This window comes from Triturus cristatus, chromosome 2_2, assembly GCF_964204655.1.
Source record: "Triturus cristatus chromosome 2_2, aTriCri1.1, whole genome shotgun sequence".
Taxonomy (NCBI): Eukaryota; Metazoa; Chordata; class Amphibia; order Caudata; family Salamandridae; genus Triturus; species Triturus cristatus.
This window is the reverse complement of record NC_140582.1, coordinates 101,917,924-101,938,076: the sequence shown is the minus strand read 5'-3', so window position 1 is coordinate 101,938,076 and position 20,153 is coordinate 101,917,924.

The following is a 20,153-nucleotide window of genomic DNA, read 5'->3' as shown; positions in this document are numbered from 1 at the left end:
AAAATCAACTAATAAAGAAAACCGTCCACCAAAGTAAAAGCATCAATCAACATTTTATCATAAGGTAAGAATCTAGAAATTTTTAACAATAAAACAACTTAACCATTTTTCTCTCCCAATTAAGCTTTTATTTAAATAACATTTCAGCAAAATTTGAAATGCAACACGTTTAAAAATAAAAAATTGTAATCCTTTTTGAAGTCATATTTATTCCTTTTTAAATGTAAATATTGTACCGTATATTTTTTTTCCAAAACGGGTAAACACAAGAACTAAAAAAATTGCTAACATATTCTTTTTTTTTTTTCAATCGATAACAGAAAATGACTTCAAATCAAACACAATATATAACCTCCAGCCGGGGAAACCGTCTACTCAATCATAGTCTCTCCTTACAATAAACATACCCACTATCTGAGCCTCATTGGAGGTGTGTGCAATACTACTCAACCCATTTCACAGGCAGAGCGGTTACTCTTGGTGACTCTGAGGTATGTTCTGTGGTTCTTAAAACAATCTCCATTGAAGAGGCAGAGTGGTTAAGAGAAACATTAAATGAAATTAAAGATATTGCATTCACCTCTAATGAGCCCTGAGGTGCGTTTTGAGGGTGGTAGCCCAACACATTCCCCCACATGTTGCAAGTAGTATGCCCTCAATTCCTAATCTGAGACGAATTGTTCAACGTAAAAAACAGGCAGGTAATCCACAAAGAGTAACACCGCAAACCTTTTCTGACAAAAAAGACACAATGATTCAAACTGAACTCTCTGTAACTGTTACTAATGAACCATTTCTTTTGCATGACAACAAAGAGAATACTAATCTTTAGCACACCCCTTAATCTTGTAAGGTTGGAGAACAGTGATATATGGATGATGGATGGGATATTTAAAAGCACATCCCATCCATTCGCCCAAATATACACCATTCACGCATATATTAATAACACAGTAGTTCCCTTAGTTTACAGTTTACTCTCTGATAAACAATCCTCAACATACGCTGAATTATTATCAGTGATGAAAGCTCACATATCAAACAAAACTCCTAGAAAAGTATTATTTGACTTCGTATTAATCATAGGTAATTCAATTGCCAAATAGTACACGGATACCCAAATTCAAGGTTTTTTTTTAACTTTTCACAGGCATATTGGCGACATTTTTTAAAAACATCCTTAGTTGAGGATTATATATCTGATAGCAAACTACAGTTTGAACTAAAAAAATGAACGGCTCTTTGCTTTGTTCCTCCTGACAGTGTAGAAGAGTACTACACTTCAATTACACAATCTGAATACTTTATTTAAAACGAAGATAAATTGGCACCTATTCTAAATTATTTTGAAGACACATGGATTGGCCATCTAAGCAGGTTGGGTCGCAGGAGGAAGCCATGTTTCCATGTGGACTGGTGGAACTGCTACATGGAGCGGATCGGCAGAAAGCTGAGGTGAGACTTGAATCACCAAAATTAATTGGTAGAAAGCCCCCTTTCTCTGATACCAGCTCATGGATTTGGATAATCATCCCGAAGGAAATATCAATGGAAATGCTATTTTCAATCAACAAAGGTCAATGTACCTTTAATTATTCTCCAATTTTTGGAAGATTTTGAATAGGCATACAATCCTATCATAATTTTGAGTGTAGTAGGGACATATATATTTTTTAGGTCCTGATGAGTAAAGCAGTGGGGACTGCTTACGAAACATGTTGACCCAGTAGGGAGTATCTAATTGACATACACCCCCTACGCAATCCCAATTTTTAACATTCTCAGCTAGGGAATAGAATAAAGTCTGTTTTTTCCACTAGCCAGGGGATTTTTAGTATTTTGTATTCACTCACTTACCCTATCACACTCACCATCACCTTACACATAGATGATGGAAGAAGACTAACAACAGTGCTCCCATATATATATATTGGTCGAAGCACGCCCCGCCCCGTAGAGGGACGGGGAAGACCCCCATGATGAAGCATGACACTATGGGAATTCATAGTGTGTGAGGGGTATTTTAAAAACACTTAGTGCCTTTATTCAAATAAGGCACTGCCTTGTTTATTCACGATTGAAAAACAACAAAACATAGAAAAATATTTTTTACATCACATTAAGTAGAACCACATTGTTTATTTAAAATTTAAGGAACTGCTACATGACCTGCTTAGAGGGAGGAGCAAAAACAAACAATGCCATAGAGGGATGGCGCAACTCCTTCAATAAATCAATTGGCAAACCTCATCTAAATTTTTATCATTTCTTGGAAATTTTGAGGAAGGAGTAAAGTTGCCAAAAAATGAGAATATCGCAATCATTAACAGGTAGTCTGAATCCACGTATTTCTAAAAGAACAAAGGAAATGTCTGAAAGGCTGTTGGGTGCAGTTCAACAGTTTACATTGATGGTGGCTTCAGACTACCTTGATAATCTTGCACACATCCTCCATTTCTAACCTACACTATCCTGTTTTGCCCTAAAAAATATAACACTAAAAGTGCTCATTAGGATCGTGGACAAAGGCGCATCCCCGGTGCTGGCGGTGGCGGAAAATGTCCTTTTCCGTACTCCAGCGGTGGTCCACGTGCCTGCCATATTACGATGGTCAAACATAGCCCATTTTCCGTTCGCTGTGGAGTTACGTGAACCGCCTGAAATTTCAGCCCACCACCACGGCGGAGGGAGTCAAAAGAGACACACCACTGTATGGAATGACGTCCCGTCCACTGTTCAAATCACGATGCAGCAAACACCCCATCACACCGCAGCGGAGAATCCACCCACATGGAGACGGTGGAAGCACGACAGTGGAGAGCGAAACCCAACTCCCGGTCCCCTCCACCAGGTCCTGACCACTATGGATCCAGCTCTTCAAGTCTTTCTACTGCTGTACCTCATCCACTACCAGCAAATAATACACCCTCACGGACAATGCCGCAGGTACACAAATACACAACTCCGCATACAACCACAACACACAACTCCTGTGCTGACATATGGGTCCTGTCCATATCAGACACTATGGTGGGGACAGGAACATATCCCCCAGTGTACCCACACATGTCCTACCTGTCGGAAACTCACCCCTCCACATCCGGGTCACCCATCAACCGCGAAATCACTGCAATGTCCCTGGGAAGTCACCACAGCGGTGAAGACATGGGAAAACCTGCGCACAATGTAGTAGGCAGGGCCTGTGCCAGGCATGAACAGTCCAGCCAGATTCACAGGGCTCCACCTTCACCCTTCCTATACTACGCATCACACACATGCTATGTGCTCCTCCTGTGCCTCCTGCACAATTAACCAGCCAGGTGTAGCCAGACCTCGCACCTCATACACCTAAGGACAAGGGAGATTGACTGGGAAGGTGGGGGTGAAGAGGAACACCCTGCACAGAAGCTTATGGTCTGGACAACCGTCCTTCTCACACCTACCTTTCACTCATGTAAAGCAAACTGAGTATAATTATGAAATGAAGACTCACTCTGCATATGAACATCCACTGAACTGTTCACACTGCCTGTCAAGTCACTCTGAAACACCCCACACCGACACCCAGCCACATACTCATACCATAGGTCAGCAGCAATTGAGGATAATAAATGGTCCAGCCAAAAGTGAAGTGGACAGTGCTGGAAAACCATGGGGCAAGCCACATAATATGTGTACATCACATGCAAGAGAAGGAACATATCACACCACCCTTAGGACATCAAATCAGACATGGGTGGCACAGTGAGTGAAATTAAACCAAAGTGACCTCTTTGCAACAACTCCGGGATACATCAAGAAAAGCCATGTATAGGCACAAGAATGAGAGGAAGTGTCAGATGTGTGGCTGGTCACAGTATGACTTCAATGTCAACTTACATGTGCAGCCAAACAGTGGAAAGTAGGGGTGGGCGGAATTTGCAAAATCCACTTTCGCAAATTATTGCGAAAATGTTAAAAATTATCGCAAACACGCAGAAATATCGTGAAGATGCGGAAGTTTTTTTCCCGCATGTTCGCGAGATTTTCTGCATGGTTGCGGCTCGCCAACTTACCCATGTAGTTGCTCGCGGGCGCGGCCATCTTGTTTTTAGTTGTCTCGCGGTGCATGATCGCGAGAAGAAAGACATGATCGCGCGACGCATGACGTCACTGCGGGCGCGAACTGTCGCGAGACAGCGCACATGGCTAAAAACAATACAACATCTCATGGAGAATGCGACCGGATCAAGAAAACTTGTCGGCGAACGCAGGGATTCAGGTAAGGCGATCGCGCACGTGCAAGAATGTATTATTTTACAGCGCGAGCAAGAACCAAATTATCGCTAAGCTGCGGAATGCGGAAATTTTGACATTTTCGCGCTTTCCGCGGCACGCGAAAATGTGAAATTATCGCAATTTCCGCGAACGGAACGAAATTTTCGCCCAGGCCTAGTGGAAAGGCAATGTGACCCTAGACAGAACAGGAATACACAACATTGTCACTCAGGACCAATGCACAGACACCATACCCCAACACAAACCTGAATTGCATCATCAAAAGCCAATCATGAACACTAACTGAGATCAATGGGATAAATCGGCTAACACAGAGACACCACACCAGTCTTCAATGAACATGGTGTCATAGTGTACCACAAGCATGCATATGCACAATCCTGACAAGTGACAGGTCAAAAATAGGAGGACAAACCACCATTTTGCACACAAAACAAGTTCATGAACAAGAATCCACCTTGCTGCATGTGACAGACATACAAGTAATGCACACTACACTTGCAACACACATCTGAATATATCGCAATGCACAAACTACTCACACACAATGTCATGCAAATAGAACATCATACACATATAGCATCTGTTAGTAGAAATAGCCAACACAGGCCAAACACTGCATACATCCACAAGGAAAACACAACAGATGCACATACCAATCCATCACATTTCAAACTCCGCTGGACATCAGGGGGATGCACACTAGGCAAGTACAAGGCAACATACACTGACCGCACTGCATGCACACCAAGGAGTGTGTGCACACCAACCAAACCAGTAGCACACATATCTGAGTGCCACACCGTGAACTCCCACAACACAAATCATCACAGCACACAGATAACATCACACTCAGGAAGGGTAGCAGTACCTCAGCAAACACACATACATCTTAGCCATAACCCACAGATGCACAACTCAGGGAAAACCAGATGCAAACAACATGACTTGAGGACTGTGCTGCTCAAACATATGCACTGCACATGAGTAACCATGACTGCAAAATAGTAGAAGAAAGTAACACATAACTAATTGTGAAACTGTCCTGAGTGGCACATTAATCCCGTACACAGATCATCCTCCCACTGTATAGTGCCACACTATGAAGTGGTGGGGAGGCTCACACACTGGCAAGCCATGGGGTGGAAGACATGATATTGAAGTGGTGTGTACTTCAGTAGTGAACAGGTGAGGAGTGTACAGTACACAAACACATAGAGGAGTTACTCACATTGTATAGGCATCAGAAGCACATTTAGGGGATGCCATGACTCCACATACCACAAACCATACTGGAGCCAAACGTGGGTCAAATGACAGCAGCGCATGAGAAAACTCACAAATAATGTCAGTGTGGCTGAGCAGGTCTGCACAGTGAGCTCAAACAGTAACAAGACACATGGCTGATCAAAAAAACACAACACAGACTTGGCAGTCACACACTCTGCATACTTACAACTGGCAGAAACAACAAGTAGGTGTCCCCCAGTAGTGCAAGGACACACCAACACACTACACAGTGTCCAACCTACAACTCCTTCATGTGCCCACAATCTGAAGCACATGGCAGACAATTGAAACAAACAGGCACTCATTACCTGGATCATACATGTATCCAGTTGGCATTTCAGGGGCACACACACCAACACTACTGACAGTTGGCTTACCTCTAGATACCACAAATATTCAACCATTGTTTACTACCTGCTGGGCATGACACAGCCTCCTGAGATTGCTGGGGATGGAGTGACTGCACACCCCCACACTGCCACTTGCTGTTAATTGGTGGCTATGCCCACTCTTGGAAGCCATCTTTAAAAACACACTGTTGAATTATGCATTGTACACAACTGGGGAGCTTTATCCAGATGGCCATGCTATCTCCGGGGCAGAGGACACTCACTTTGCTACGGCTACCCTAATTGACAGATTTATTTTACATCATATCCAAAGCGCATTGCGTGCCCCGATTTTCTCTTACCCCATTGCCCTGAAGGAATTCATCCCCCTAGCAAACATCATATAGGACACAGAGGGAGGTCACTTGGTATCTAAACTGTATATGGTGTGCTTAGCGCTGTTGCCCGCAGCAAATGATCACTTGCGAAAGGCTTGGGTTCAAGATCTGCGCTGTCCCCTCTCAGATGATGTCTGGTACATTTACTGCCAGCAAACTAGGTTAATCTCCCCTAAACATAAGCATAAATTGATACACTTTAAATTTCTCTGACGTACATACATTACACCCAGTTTCACGTGCAAGATAGATCCTCTCCGGACTTGTACGTGTCACACTGAGGATGCAGATTTCTTCCATCTTGCATGGACTTGTTTGCACATAGTTAATTTCTGGACAACACTCTTTACACAATGATCCCATATGGCGGAAATGAACATAGCACTGGACCCTTTTCTGGCATTGCAGGGGTATGCTCGGGATGTCCCTAAGAGTATCCACCGCGTTACAGCAATAGCACTATTGTTGACTGCCACCTCCTGCTTAATCTGTTGAGGCAGTAATCTCCATCACTCTGCTACACAGTGGATTAAGAACCTAATTTCTTTGATACCTGTATGCTTCAACACAACCGCCCACATACTGCTCCCAGGACGACTGGCAAGCGCTGTGCATGTATTTACAGCAACCGGCCCATGATGGGACAGACTAAGAGTTTCTTGAATTAGTGCGGCCATACCCCCCCCCCCCCAGCACTTTGTATTTAATCACCCCCAAGATCGGAATTAGTCAAAATAGCTATTCATGACACTTAACATTGTCTGATGGACTCATATTGGATACTACCATTATAATCTGTGTAGAACACATTGCTCATTTTGTGTTTTCCCCTTCCACTCATGTATTACTGCTACACTGAATTCATATGCTGTCACTAATGTGATGTTGTTTGTAATGTTCGGAAAATCTTTAAAAATATATATTTTTTTAATATTTCACTGGTAAATAGATATATTTACCAGAAAATTATTGGCCTTTCCTTGGGCTTCCTACCCAGTATCAGTTTGAAGGAGTATGGGCGGTCAAGGACAGCTGAGAGGAGTTTCCTGATCGAACAGGAGTGTATAACATTTGCCTTTTCTGCAAAGTCACACCCGTTTTTTTCAAAATTTCAGGACCCTATTAAAACTCTGTCCTCGGTGACACTGCTATTCGGTGCTAGATTCCAAGTGCTCTGGCTCCAAAAATGGTATTGGTAAAATAGGCTTCACCAACTGGTATATTTAACTTTCCAATGTGGCAATAGCAGATGGCACAGAAAATGCACAAATGGCATGGAAATTAAATACCATGTGGGCTGCAGTGTGTATTTACACCACCAACATAACAAAATCATAAGGCTACCAGGAGCACCACAGTGCTTTGATTGGACTGCAGTTCAAAGGCACTGCAGTGGCAAAATAAAGTACCTTCACCATGAATGAAAACCTATTTTATATATTAGTAAATTATCCATAAAGAATAGCTTACAAGCACACAATATATGGTGCCTCATATATATTTTAAAAAGTTGCACAATGCATAAACATCCTGAGCTCATGTATCATGAGACACCTTGAAATACATGAGCAGACGATGTGCAATTTCCAATTAATGTCTGATGTTGGCCATTCATGTCCCTTGATTCAAGAAACCTGAATAGCCCACATTAGGAGAGCACCATAAAAACATGAGCTGAGGATGTAGGCTGTAGAAAAAAGATGTAATCAGTAGCGGCCGGCATTGCTAGCAGGTGGGGGTGCGGGCACGAGTGGTCACAGGGGTGTCGTGGTGCAGGGATCGCTGGGGTGTCGGGGGCAAATAAAAAAATTAAATTAAATTAAAGCTTACCTTTCTGCTGGTTCAAGTGTGGCCTAAAAAGGTCCAAGAGTAGGAGGGGTGACCCAGAGAGGGGCACTGTTTTCTTTCTTAAGAAAAGATGAAATCAATTCAGTAGGGAGCAAAAGACTGAGGGCCCAATTCACAGAACTAACTTAAGACAAAATCCTAAACTTACTACCATTTTGGTATTCACAGAAGGCACTTACTCATTTCGGTATTTACAGAAGTTAGGAGTCCTAACTTTCGGAATTCACAGAAGGCATTTAGGAGTCCTAAAGTCTTAAAATTAGGATTTTTCTCAGTTTAGTAGTCCTAAATTTAGGACTCCTAACTTTAGGACTCCTAAATGCCTTCTGTGAATACCGAAAGCCTTAAAATTAGGATTTTTCTCAGTTTAGTAGTTGTAAAGTTAGGACTCCTAACTTCTGTGAATACCGAAATGAGTAAGTGCCTTCTGTGAATACCAAAATGGTAGTAAGTTTAGGATTTTGTCTTAAGTTAGTTCTGTGAATCGGGCCCTGAGTCTATAGAGGGTCATGTAGGTCAAAGAGATGACAAATATTTATTTGCACGAAATCAATTATAGAGTGCTCACAAAAATAGAAAGCGTGGTGAATTTTTAAAAAGACATCACATTGACAACATTACAGTAGAATTCCGTAAGTGATTTATGCAATTTTTAAGGGAATTCATGTTATGGAGTGGTCGACGGCGTTTCGAACCCAATTATTGGGGTTCATCTTCAGGAAAAAGTGAGCAAATTTGGTAACGTGGGTGCTAGGCAGGAAGTCAAGGATGACGACGGATGACGAAGGAAGAATTGGGTTTTAAAATGAATTGCCGTTTTTTGGGGGGGGAAAAACATAAATTCGGTGGTTCCTAGAGGCAAAGATCCAGGGCGCAAGTCAGGGATTCCACGAAGACTGTTTTAAAGCTCCGGGTGAATAAATGTAGGTAACTCAATCCTATGTTTTTTTTTTTTTTTTTTTATGGGAAAACCTTTATTGTACATAAAAATCAATACAAACATGGGCCTACAACCACCAGGGCCGGCCGCTAATATGTACATGATCAACAACATCAGGGCAGCAACAGGCCCCCTGGGGCCCAGCCGAATTAACGAGTTACTGAGTACACCTCAGAGATTATCAGGATACATAGATTTTAGAAATACAAACAAAGAAAAAGAAAATAACACCAAAAAGCAAGGCGGAAACCATCGAAAAAGGGGGCGTCTAACCACATCCAGGGAACTGCACAATACATACTCCACCCTCAGGTGGACAATAAGGATGAGCAAGAGGGAGGTGGGGGCGACGGGAGAGCCACAACCGTCTACAGGTAAAATGTAATAGTCCGGGAACCTCAGGATCAGGGGGACAAGGCAGCATCAGATGTGTCCACGAGGGGGGGCGTGCAGATGTTCCCTCGGTTCCACTGACCCCAGATTCTACCCCACGCCCCCGGCTTACCCCCAGACACATACACAGTCTTCTCTCTGCACATGCACCAATCCATGCTCTCCTTCCATACTGACACGGTGGGAGGCCGTCGGGAACCCCAACGCTGTGCGATGTCCCTCTTAGCAATCATGTTCCCAAGGGCCGCCCACCGAGTCTGAGCCGCATTATAGTCATTAGGCTCCCACACGTTCAACAAACATCGGCGAGCCTCGGGCAACAAAGCGACCCCAGTGACGCATTCCATGACAGCATGCACCCAGCGCCAATACTCCGCTACCACACAGCACTCCCAGAGAACATGGAGAAAAGTGGCGCTGAGCCCACAGCCGCGCCTACAGAGCCCGTCTTCAGAAAAACCCATCAAAACTAAACGAGGGCCCGTCACGTAGACACGGTGGAGAATTTTAAGCTGGACAAGACGGAGACGCGCGGGTATGGCCACTTCCTTAGGGGAGGACAGCGCAGACTGCCAGTCCTCATCGTCCAGTTCCACACCATCCCCGGTCCACGCCTCCCGAAGGCGCACGAGGAGATCCGCCCGCACGTTTCTTAGTTTTTTATAGATAAGGGAAATAGTACTGTCGGGCAAGTGACCGTCAAGACACAGGGACTGCAGTCCCAGCCCCGAAGGCCGAGAGCAAGGCGTGCCGAACCTGGACGTACCGAAAGAACTCCCGCTCACTCAATTCGTACTCACTCTGCAACGCAGCAAAGGATTTAACCGCACCCTTCACCCAAAGGTCACCTACTCTACTGATGCCAATCATGTCCCAACGCTCGCAGCCCTTCGTCGTCCAGAGGCTTCCCAATCTTTCAGACGCAAACAGAGGGGTCGCACCCGTCAAATGCTCATTCCAGCCCATGGCCACATTCGCAGCCCTCCACACGCGCACAGCAATCTTAGTGGGACCGGTTAAGTTCCTCCCAGCCGATCGAGAGTAAAGCGCTCTGTTAAAGTTGCCGCCAGGCAACAAAAATCTATCCATTTCGAAAGCCGGATTCGGACCAGGTGCGTACGTTGCATGGTTAATAGCAGATAGCTGGGAGGCCCAATAGTACCTCCTGATGTCCGGGAGCACAATGCCCCCATCATACCATGGGAGAGTCAGTTTTGCAAGAGCAATACGTGCACGACCATCCCAAACAAGCCTCCTCTGTAAGCTCTCCACCTCCTGGAAGTAGGCCGCCGGAATAATATCAAAGGAGTTCTGAAGTGTGTAAAGGAATCGGGGAAGAGACATCATTTTAAAAAGCGCCGCACGACCGAGGGGAGACAAGGGAAGCTTACACCAACGGGCCACGTCTAACCTCAATCTCCGAAGTGGAGAGAGGAGATTATGCTTGTAGCGGATCGCCGGGTCCAATGAGACGTACACCCCCATCTACGTAAAGCCGGAGTGGGACGCCTTAATAGGAAAATGAGAAGGCAAGAGAGGAAAGTCACCGGATATAGCATAGACACAAGATTTGGACCAGTTAATAATCAAACCAGAGTTCTTGCCGAAGGAAGTAAGGATGTCAAAGAGCACATTGAGTGACTGACGTGGTGAGGTGAGGTACAAAAGAATGTCATCCGCGTACAACGAAACTCGATCCTCGAAGCCAGGGGCCCACCGGATCCCTCTAATCGACGGTTCCCAACGAAGCCAAGCAGCGAGCGGCTCCAAAGCCAGAGCGAAGAGCAGGGGAGACAACGGACACCCCTGCCTAGTGCCTCTCCCAAGAACGAAGGGCCGGGAAACCCTTCCATTAACGACAACCTGAGCCAACGGAGCAGCGTATAAGAGTTTAACCCAACTAATAAATCCCGCCCCGAGTCCAAACTTTGCCAGGGCGGCCCAAAGATACGGCCATTCTATCGTATCAAAGGCCATCGTGGCGTCCAAGGAAACCAAGATGGCCGGCTCTGAGAGATATTCCGCCCTTGCAAGTACGCCATGTAGGCGCCACAAGTTAAGGGCCGTATTCCGGTGCGGGATAAAACCGGATTGGTCCGGATGCACCAGGTCACAGATAACAGTAAGCAGGTGATTAGCAAGAACCTTGGCAAGGATTTTCGGCTCAGCGTTCAACAGAGAAATAGGCCTGTACGAGGTGCAACGGTCCCGAGGCTTACCGTCCTTGGGAATCACGACTATAGTGGCCAAGTGCTGGTCAGCAGGGAGAGAACCAAGTTCAAGTGACTCCGAAAACATACGACGGAGAAATGGCGCAATTTTATCCGGTTGCAGTTTGTGAAGTTCAATAGGGAGTCCGTTGGGGCCCATAGCCTTGCCTGAGCGAAGGGAACGAATCGCGGTAGCAATCTCGTCGCCGACAACGGGGCATCTAACTGCTCACACTCATCCACCGACAGGCAGGGCAAAGCAATATCCTTCAACAAGTGACGGGAGTCAGCCTCATCCCTATCAGACACCGGGGAGTACACAGCACGGAAGTAATCAGCGAAACACTCCACAATCTCACCAGGGTCAGTCACACTCACTCCCTCCGACGTCTGAAGCACGGGGACCACTCGATTCACTCTCTCCTTCTTATCAAGCCAAGCAATCAATTTACCCGCCTTATCCCCAGCATCATACAGTCTATCCTGCTGTTCCCTATACATTGTTCGAGCAGCCTCTGTAACAAGGGATTTATATTCGAATTGCTTCAGGCTGAGAGCGTGGAGCCCGTCCTGAGTGACAGCCGTCTCCAAGGCAGCCTCCAACCCCGATATCTCGGCCTCCAACGCAACCACCTCCCCGTTCTTAGCTTTCTTGGCCTCCACGATCAGGGATAGGGCGTGTCCTCGGAGAACCGTTTTGAAAGCCTCCCACAAAGACACAGAGGACAAGACGGACCCCTCAGTCTCAAGAAAATACTGGTCAATCGACTTAATGAGACCCTTGTGGATCTTGGGGTCACGCAGGTACCAGGGGTTAATGGGGGCGACCCGCCCGGCGGATCGCATCCTGGTATCGAAGAGGAGCCACAATGGGGAATGATCGGAAATGCCCCGGGCCAGGTGCCTAACCTCCCGGACCCGGGTGGTCTGGGCCGCTGGCATAAGAAAGTAATCTAGTCTGGAGAGACTCCCGTGAGCCCCGGAGTGAAATGTGTACTGACTCTGTGTCGGATGTAGCAACCTCCAGCAGTCCACTAGGCCAAAAGTGTCCAAGAACCCGCCGAGCCACGCCTGGGCGGCAGGGAGGGCTCTGGGAGGGTAGCGATCCAACTCGCCAGAAATCACGGAATTAAAATCCCCACCCACAAGCAAGAGACTATCAGGAAGTTCAAGTAACATACGACCCACATCAGAGAAAGTGGAGGTCTGGAGGCCCGGGGGAACATAGACCGAGACCAATGAAAGAGTCTGACCCTCCCACCGTCCAGTCAAGGACGCATAGCGCCCTCTATCATCAAGAGTAACTTTGTCAATCTCAAGCGGGAGGGAAGATCGCAGTAAGATGCCCACCCCCCTGTTCATGGCATGACATACATTACCCACCAAGTGCGTCTCTTGAAGGAATACCACATCAGGGGCCAATCGGCGCAAAAATTGCAACACCACCCCACGTTTGATACGGTCCCCCAATCCGTTGACGTTCCAAGACATGAGTTTCAACCCGTCCCCCCCCATCCCAACACAAGAAGCTGGAGTCCCCGGGCACGCAGCCAGACACCTAAAACTGAAAGGAAACAAACACACCGCCTTGAAAAGAAAAAACACACAACCCAACAACCACTGTCCCCCTCCCACCCCCACGCCATTACAACTCCCCCCACCCTGCACCCCTGCGGACTATACAGCCCCCCCAACTTGCAGTGTGCCTGTCGCCCTAATAATCCCATGCTACAAAAAGACCCTAGAGGAGGGAAGGGACACGTCCCCGCCCGCATCCAAACAGCACATTAATAGACAAAATATACAATTGAAGTAGAACCTGGCTGGGCGCAGAAGGAAATGTCAAAGTAGAGGACCAAGAATCCTTCCTGCGGAGGCCCTCCGCCCTCAGCACCGCCAGTACGCCCAGATCGTTCGCCCCGGTCCGGCAGGGAGTCTAACCAGTCACTCACAATATCAGGGCGTTCAAAAAAGATAGTCCGATCTTCATATTCCACACGAAGCCTGGCAGGGAAAAGCATAGAGTATTTAAGTTCCAAATCTCGAAGACGGCGCTTCACCCCCTGAAAGACCATTCTCTGTTTCTGAACGAGTTGGGTGAAGCCCGGAAAGAAGTTAACGGAGGCATTCTCATAGTTAACTGGGCCGTGTACCCTCGAGGCCTACAGGATCGCATCCCGGTCTCTGTAGTGAAAAAGTTTTGCAATAATAGGCCTCGGGGGAGCTCCTGGTCGAGGCCTACCGCCCGGGACATGATGAGCACGCTCCACAGCAAAGAACTTGCTCAGGCCTGAAGAAGCAAGATGATTGAGGACTAGATCTTCGACCATGAGGTCCACCGGACGATTGTCGAGAGTCTCCGGCACACCTATGACGCGGATATTATTGCGTCGTGCCCGACCCTCGAAATCCTCCAGCCGGCGGGACATCGTGTCGTTCGCCGACGTTAGATCGCCAAGATTTGCCTGGAGGTCTGATACATCCGTGACAAGAGTGGATGTCCTCAAGTCCCGCGATTGAACCCTCTCGTTAGTCTTAGAGAGATCCACCCGAATTAGCGTGACATCAATGGCAACCGTGTCAATTTTACGGGCCAGAGCCTCGTACTGCAGGGCGATGGTCTCCCTTATGCCGTTGATGGCACCCATAGCGTCTTGCAGTGACAATTCCGTGGGCATGGACGGGCCACCACCAGAGTCCTCCACGGCGGCACTTGCTGGCCCGGGGGATCCTTTACCCTGGGTATAACGATCCATGATGTTACTCTGGACTGGTCCCCCACGGTTGGATGTCTTGGTCCTCCATTTCTCGGGATCCCCCTTGCCCGCCATGTTAAGCGATGCTCACCGGGGGGTCCGCCAGGACCGATAGCAAAGGGGTGCCAGCAGATCAGACACCGACTGTCCGAGAGCCCGCTCGGAAAAGTGGAGAAAAAGGCACAAATCAGTCCAGTACAAAGGCCGGAGGACGCCCCAGTCGCGCGAAGCAGCTCCTCAGTCAGGCCATGCAGAAGTGCAAAAGCGAAACCGAAAGTGGGGGCGCGGTCATTGGCAAGGCTCCGATGCCGTTGTTGTTCAACTACTCCCCGTCCCCACAGTTCACCAAAGCACCGGGCACAGCTTCCAGGTGGGCCTCCAAAATGCAAGACGCTATATTTCAGGTCTCCCAGGTCCGATTTTCGTTCTGAAAAGAGTTATGGATTCAGCCAAGGTTCATCTTCCAGAATCCGTTCACAAATCCAGGATAATGTCAGGATAAGTTGCGAGGAGCGGCAAGGGTCCGGGGAGCCCTGTGCCTACGCGTCCATCTTGGTTGCGCGCTAGGCTCCTCTCAATCCTATGTTTTAATGGAGCAGCTGGGCAGTACAGAGATCCGCCTGGGTGATTATTGATTTAGTCACAGGGGGCGACAGGGCAATGAATGGGTGCCTGAAGCCGAGCAGTAGATGATGTCCGGCTGCTGCTGGGGCTGGCCGTTGAATGCATTGCAGGATTGAGTTTCCTACATTTATTCACCCGGAGCTTTAAAACAGTCTTCGTGGAATCCCTGAATTGCGCCCTGGATCTTTGCCTCTAGGAACCACCGAATTTATGTTTTTTCCCCCCCAAAAAACGGCAATTCATTTTAAAACCCAATTCTTCCTTCGTCATCCGTCGTCATCCTTGACTTCCTGCCTAGCACCCACGTTACCAAATTTGCTCACTTTTTCCTGAAGATGAACCCCAATAATTGGGTTCGAAACGCCGTCGACCACTCCACAACATGAATTCCCTTAAAAATTGCATAAATCACTTACGGAATACTACTGTATTGTTGTCAATGCGATGTCTTTTTAAAAATTCACTATCACTATTTCACACCACACTTTGTTTTTGTGAACACTCTATAATTGATGTCGTGCAAATAAATATTTGTCATCTCTTTGACCTACATGACCCTCTATAGACTCAGTCTTTTGCTCCCTACTGAATTGATTTCTTTCTTAAGAAAAGATGAAAACAGTGCCCCTCTCTGGGTCATCCCTCTTACCCTTGGACCTGTTTAGGCCACACTTGAACCACTGTTCGTTAAATATTCATCATCACCCCAGGTTCACATATTGGGGTACCCTTGTTTCCCAAAACCCTACCTTTCTGCTGGGTCACGCGTCTTATGTGCTCCTGCTCTCCTGCTCTTCTGCCTCTGACAGGAACAGGAAGCAGGCAGCCAGGCTCCCTCCCTGAGCCAAGCAGAGTTGAGACTGGTCGGCACGGCGAGCAGCCAGGGCTAGTCTGGTAGGCATGTTCTTCATGCATGGGGAAGGGCAGAGTGCGCATGTACAAACCACTCTTCCCTTGCCCTGCTCAAAGAGCACATAAATCGTTTTGGTACTCGGTAGTCTATAAATGACAACCTTTCAAATATAGTATGGTGAGCTATGAATTGGCATTCAGGAGCTGCATGCTAACTGCAAGTCATAGGTACAGAATTGTATGTTATTCAATCTTGCTTAATTCTAAGGTTGCTATGTAGGTTTTCTCTGAATACTAATAAAGTCTTATATTAGTACAGTACTATAGGCAACTCCCACCACTGCGTTACATTATCAATCCTGAATTTCTATTTCTCCAGATCGAGTACTTGTAGTATACGATACCTTCAAGTAGGGACGATATGGGGATTCTACTCCTTTACATTTACGTACACTCTCAAGAGAGTCATTACCTCTGCATAATTTGTGTGCCGAAATGTGCTCTGACACCCTACATTGGGATGAGAAGCGCTATAGAGATCCGAAAAATAAACAAGTGCTATATAAATATTAATAGTGCAATTACTGAGGCTGACAGATGCATATGCATGTTTACAGTACATGCATATCTCTTACATACAGGGGTCGAATAGTCAAAAAACTGCCTCAGAATCATAGTGTCTCCTAAACACTTGTGAAGTAACAACAAGGCAAGTTCCTCTGCTTCCCTCTAAGGCACCTGCATCTAGGCGTTAGGTTCCAGATAGCTCCCAGCCAGGGTGAGACTCCAATAAAATGAGGCCGGATGGCCCTTTAAGTCAGGCCTTTGTGCTGGGCTCAGCTTGAAGTAAAAGCAAGAAACTCCATCTCATCTCTTGTAGATTGCTGCTTGGAGCGCTGTTGAGTGTGTTCCAGTATCTGCAAATACAGAGACAATTTATTACAGAACTTTTGGTGGAAATGTCACCATTGAACACCAATTGTTTATAAAAATGTTTTGAGGGAGAACTCCTTGAAGCTTACTGGGAAAAATCCAGCTCATGCGTGCCCCCAATCAGTGCCAGTGCTGTGTTCGAGTTGGGGGTAGGGGAGGTGGGGGGGCAAAGAGGCCGCAGGTGGGCAAAATAAAAAATAATTAAAAGAAAGTTACCTATAGGCTCCTCCTCTCCAGGCATAGGCTCCCAGACTGCCCTGTGGCCAATCCTGAGGCTACTCTCATACTTGAGAACAGCTTCAGGATTGGCCTGGGTGCTCTCGATTTGCCCTCAGGGACAGACTGGGAGTCTGTTCCTGCTCTCTCCAACCCAGCAACGCAGCTGGATTGGAGAGAGCTTTCACTGTGCATAATGTTTGGCCCTCCTTAGAAGGGCAGCCACACCGTCATGCGTAGTTCAGGTAGTGCACCTACCATTCCCTTCAGTGCCTGTCACTCCCCAGGCCCGCCCCAAGATTTGGCAGGAAAGGAAATAATTAACACTTGTTTTATATCTTATTATTTTTTCTTTCCTGCTGGTTTTTGTGGGGGGTGATACTTGCCTGCCATAGCAGAGGAGTCGCCGCTGCTCCAAACTCCATCAGCTACCACTGCCTACGAGAAAGCCAGGTTCCAAGCCTACCGGGGGAGAGAACTAGTTTGGACCATGTCAGGTGGGAGGAGAGCTCATCTAAATAGGGGAGCGGCCAAGGAACTGATGACAGGCCTGTCTGGTGACAAAGGGGTTCTGCCATATTAAAAGTGGGGTTTCTGGGTAATTTTACACCAAGGTGAAGAGGAAGTGCACCAAATGAGGTAGGGTACTGCAAGAAAATAGTTATGATTAGATGGCAGAGTTTCTATAATCACTAGAGTACAGAATAATTCTAGTACATCAACCACCAACTCCTCAGGTCATTACCTCCAGCAGGGCCTTCTTCTCAATATGGTGTCTTCCCATGTCCAGTAGACTGCTGCTGGAAGAAGAGGAAACACTTAAGGACTCCTGAATCCTGGTGGTACCCACCCTGACTGGAAGCTATTGCTAAGTGGGTGGCCTCTTGTATGCCAGCGTCAGGGACACAAAAAGCTGGAATCCTGACTCTGAGAGCCCACAACAGAGATCTGGATCCTGCACAGACCTCAAAAAGTGATAAGAATTGTACTAGAACTGCAGGTCTAGTGGTATGAATAAACTACTCAACCTAACAACAATGCATTTGACTCATAAATTGGTCCAAATTGTGTGAACCTAGGCAAATATTTTATTTCACAGTCGCCTTTTTCTTCATTATTACATGAGTACACCTTCAAATATGTTAGCACAGCATGTCTGCTGTACCAGAACTCTTATGTTTGATTTAATAGACTAAACATTTGTGCCATTTATAACAAATATCTAGCATGCTTAAAAGGTCAACATGACCCCTCACTTGCCACTTGACTCATCAATAGCATTGTCATCAGGATGGGGCAGAAATGTTTCTGAGTTTGTTTAAAAACTCTCTTTTGATAGATATATTACTGAAGCATGATGCATGGCCATTTAAAGAAAGCACATTTCCATTGAAATGGTCACAAATGCTCTCACTGACATGCAGTTTTACTGATAAACTATATAGAGTACAAAATTATAATGGAGAAATTGGGTTTCAGCAAATGTATGTATCATATGCACATCACCAAGTAAATTATTCTAAATTGATTTGATCCTGTTAAAATATTAGTTTCCTTCACACATCATTATTAAAAAAAGTGCCTTCCCAACTACTAACAAAATATTTTTACAGTTCTCTTACAAGGTATGTAACTTTCTTTCTAAAAAAAACTCACAACCCATGTCCATTCTTTGCACACAGCATAATGGCCATACAGTTCACTTTAGATTTCTTTCTCTGACTGCGAAGTTAGAAGACTTTGCAAATACAATCTCCAGGATAAAATAAGAAAAAAGCTATAAGAAGACATAGGCTCACATCTGACCTCTGTCTTTTAACGCACAGCAAATGTAACAAGATTTAAAGGCATCTTTATTGTTCTTCCACTTTCTTAATTACAAACAACACCTGTACTTTGTCAGTTGGAGTCTCTCTCCAGACCAGGCCAGTAGTCCCTAACAGTAGCTTGCTCTGAAAACATCGTATTCCTCATAGAGATTGAGCGAGAAGATTTCTTGAGGCCTCCCTGCAGGAGATCTGGTTGGAGAGAGATCTTGTGTCTAGAAGCCCACCCTGAGGAGTTAAAGTCTGCAAGACATAAGAAACCTTTACAGCAGCTGGAGAAAAGTGGGAGTTAAGTTATTTTTGCCTGGTGAAACTTTTTTGGGGCACATGCACCATTGTAGGCAATTGCAACTCCATAATTGCGATTATTAAGGGATCGCAATTATGGAATAGCTTCCTATTCATTCCTATGGGTTCAGAGGCCCATTGGCATGAATGGGAATTGCATGCTCAATTTGCGAGAACCAAATAGGTACTCGAAAATTTCGCATGCAATTTCAAGGGTACAAGGGAGCCAAAAGACCACCCTGATGCACCCCTGAAATTGGCATGTGATCAAATGTTGTGCACACATGTGTGTGCAACATGGCACTTTGAAAAATGTACATTTGTGCATTTTTCAAAGTTTTCGCAAATTACCATCAACTTTAAATTGATGGTAATTTGCGATCCCAAATTGCGAAATCGCAATTTTGAAGTGCATCATGCTTTGCTATTAGGGAGGTGCAATTTGCGATTCCCTAAATGCATTCTCAATTTAGGTAATCGCAAAATTTTTGATTAATGACGCAAATTAGGTACATTTGGGTTGATGCATCCCAAATGCAAGAATACTGGTCGCAAAGGGGCAGATTCTGCGAATCTGCTCTTTTCCGACCGGTATTTACAATGATGCATGTGCCCCGTCGAGGCTTGCCCAGGAAGGCCAGACCACCAGCTGCACCCTGCTTTTAGAGCTTTTTGCTGTGCAGAAAACCGCTACAGAAGGACCTCACAGTAGCAGTATCTGGCCCCATGGAGACCTTATTGGTTACAGATTACAGAAGTGCCACTCAGGACTTCAACTTTCAAAGACAATGTTCAAAGGTTATTCCTTTGACTGGGGTGAGGAGGCAAAGTTATCCGACTGACAAAGAGCCCTCGGCAACCACGAAATAGGACTTTGTCCCACAAGGAGAATTTTGCACCAAGACCAGCAGCTTCAAGGGGGTGCTAGATGATGTATGCAATTTCAAGGAACCCTCTCTGTCCACAGCCTTA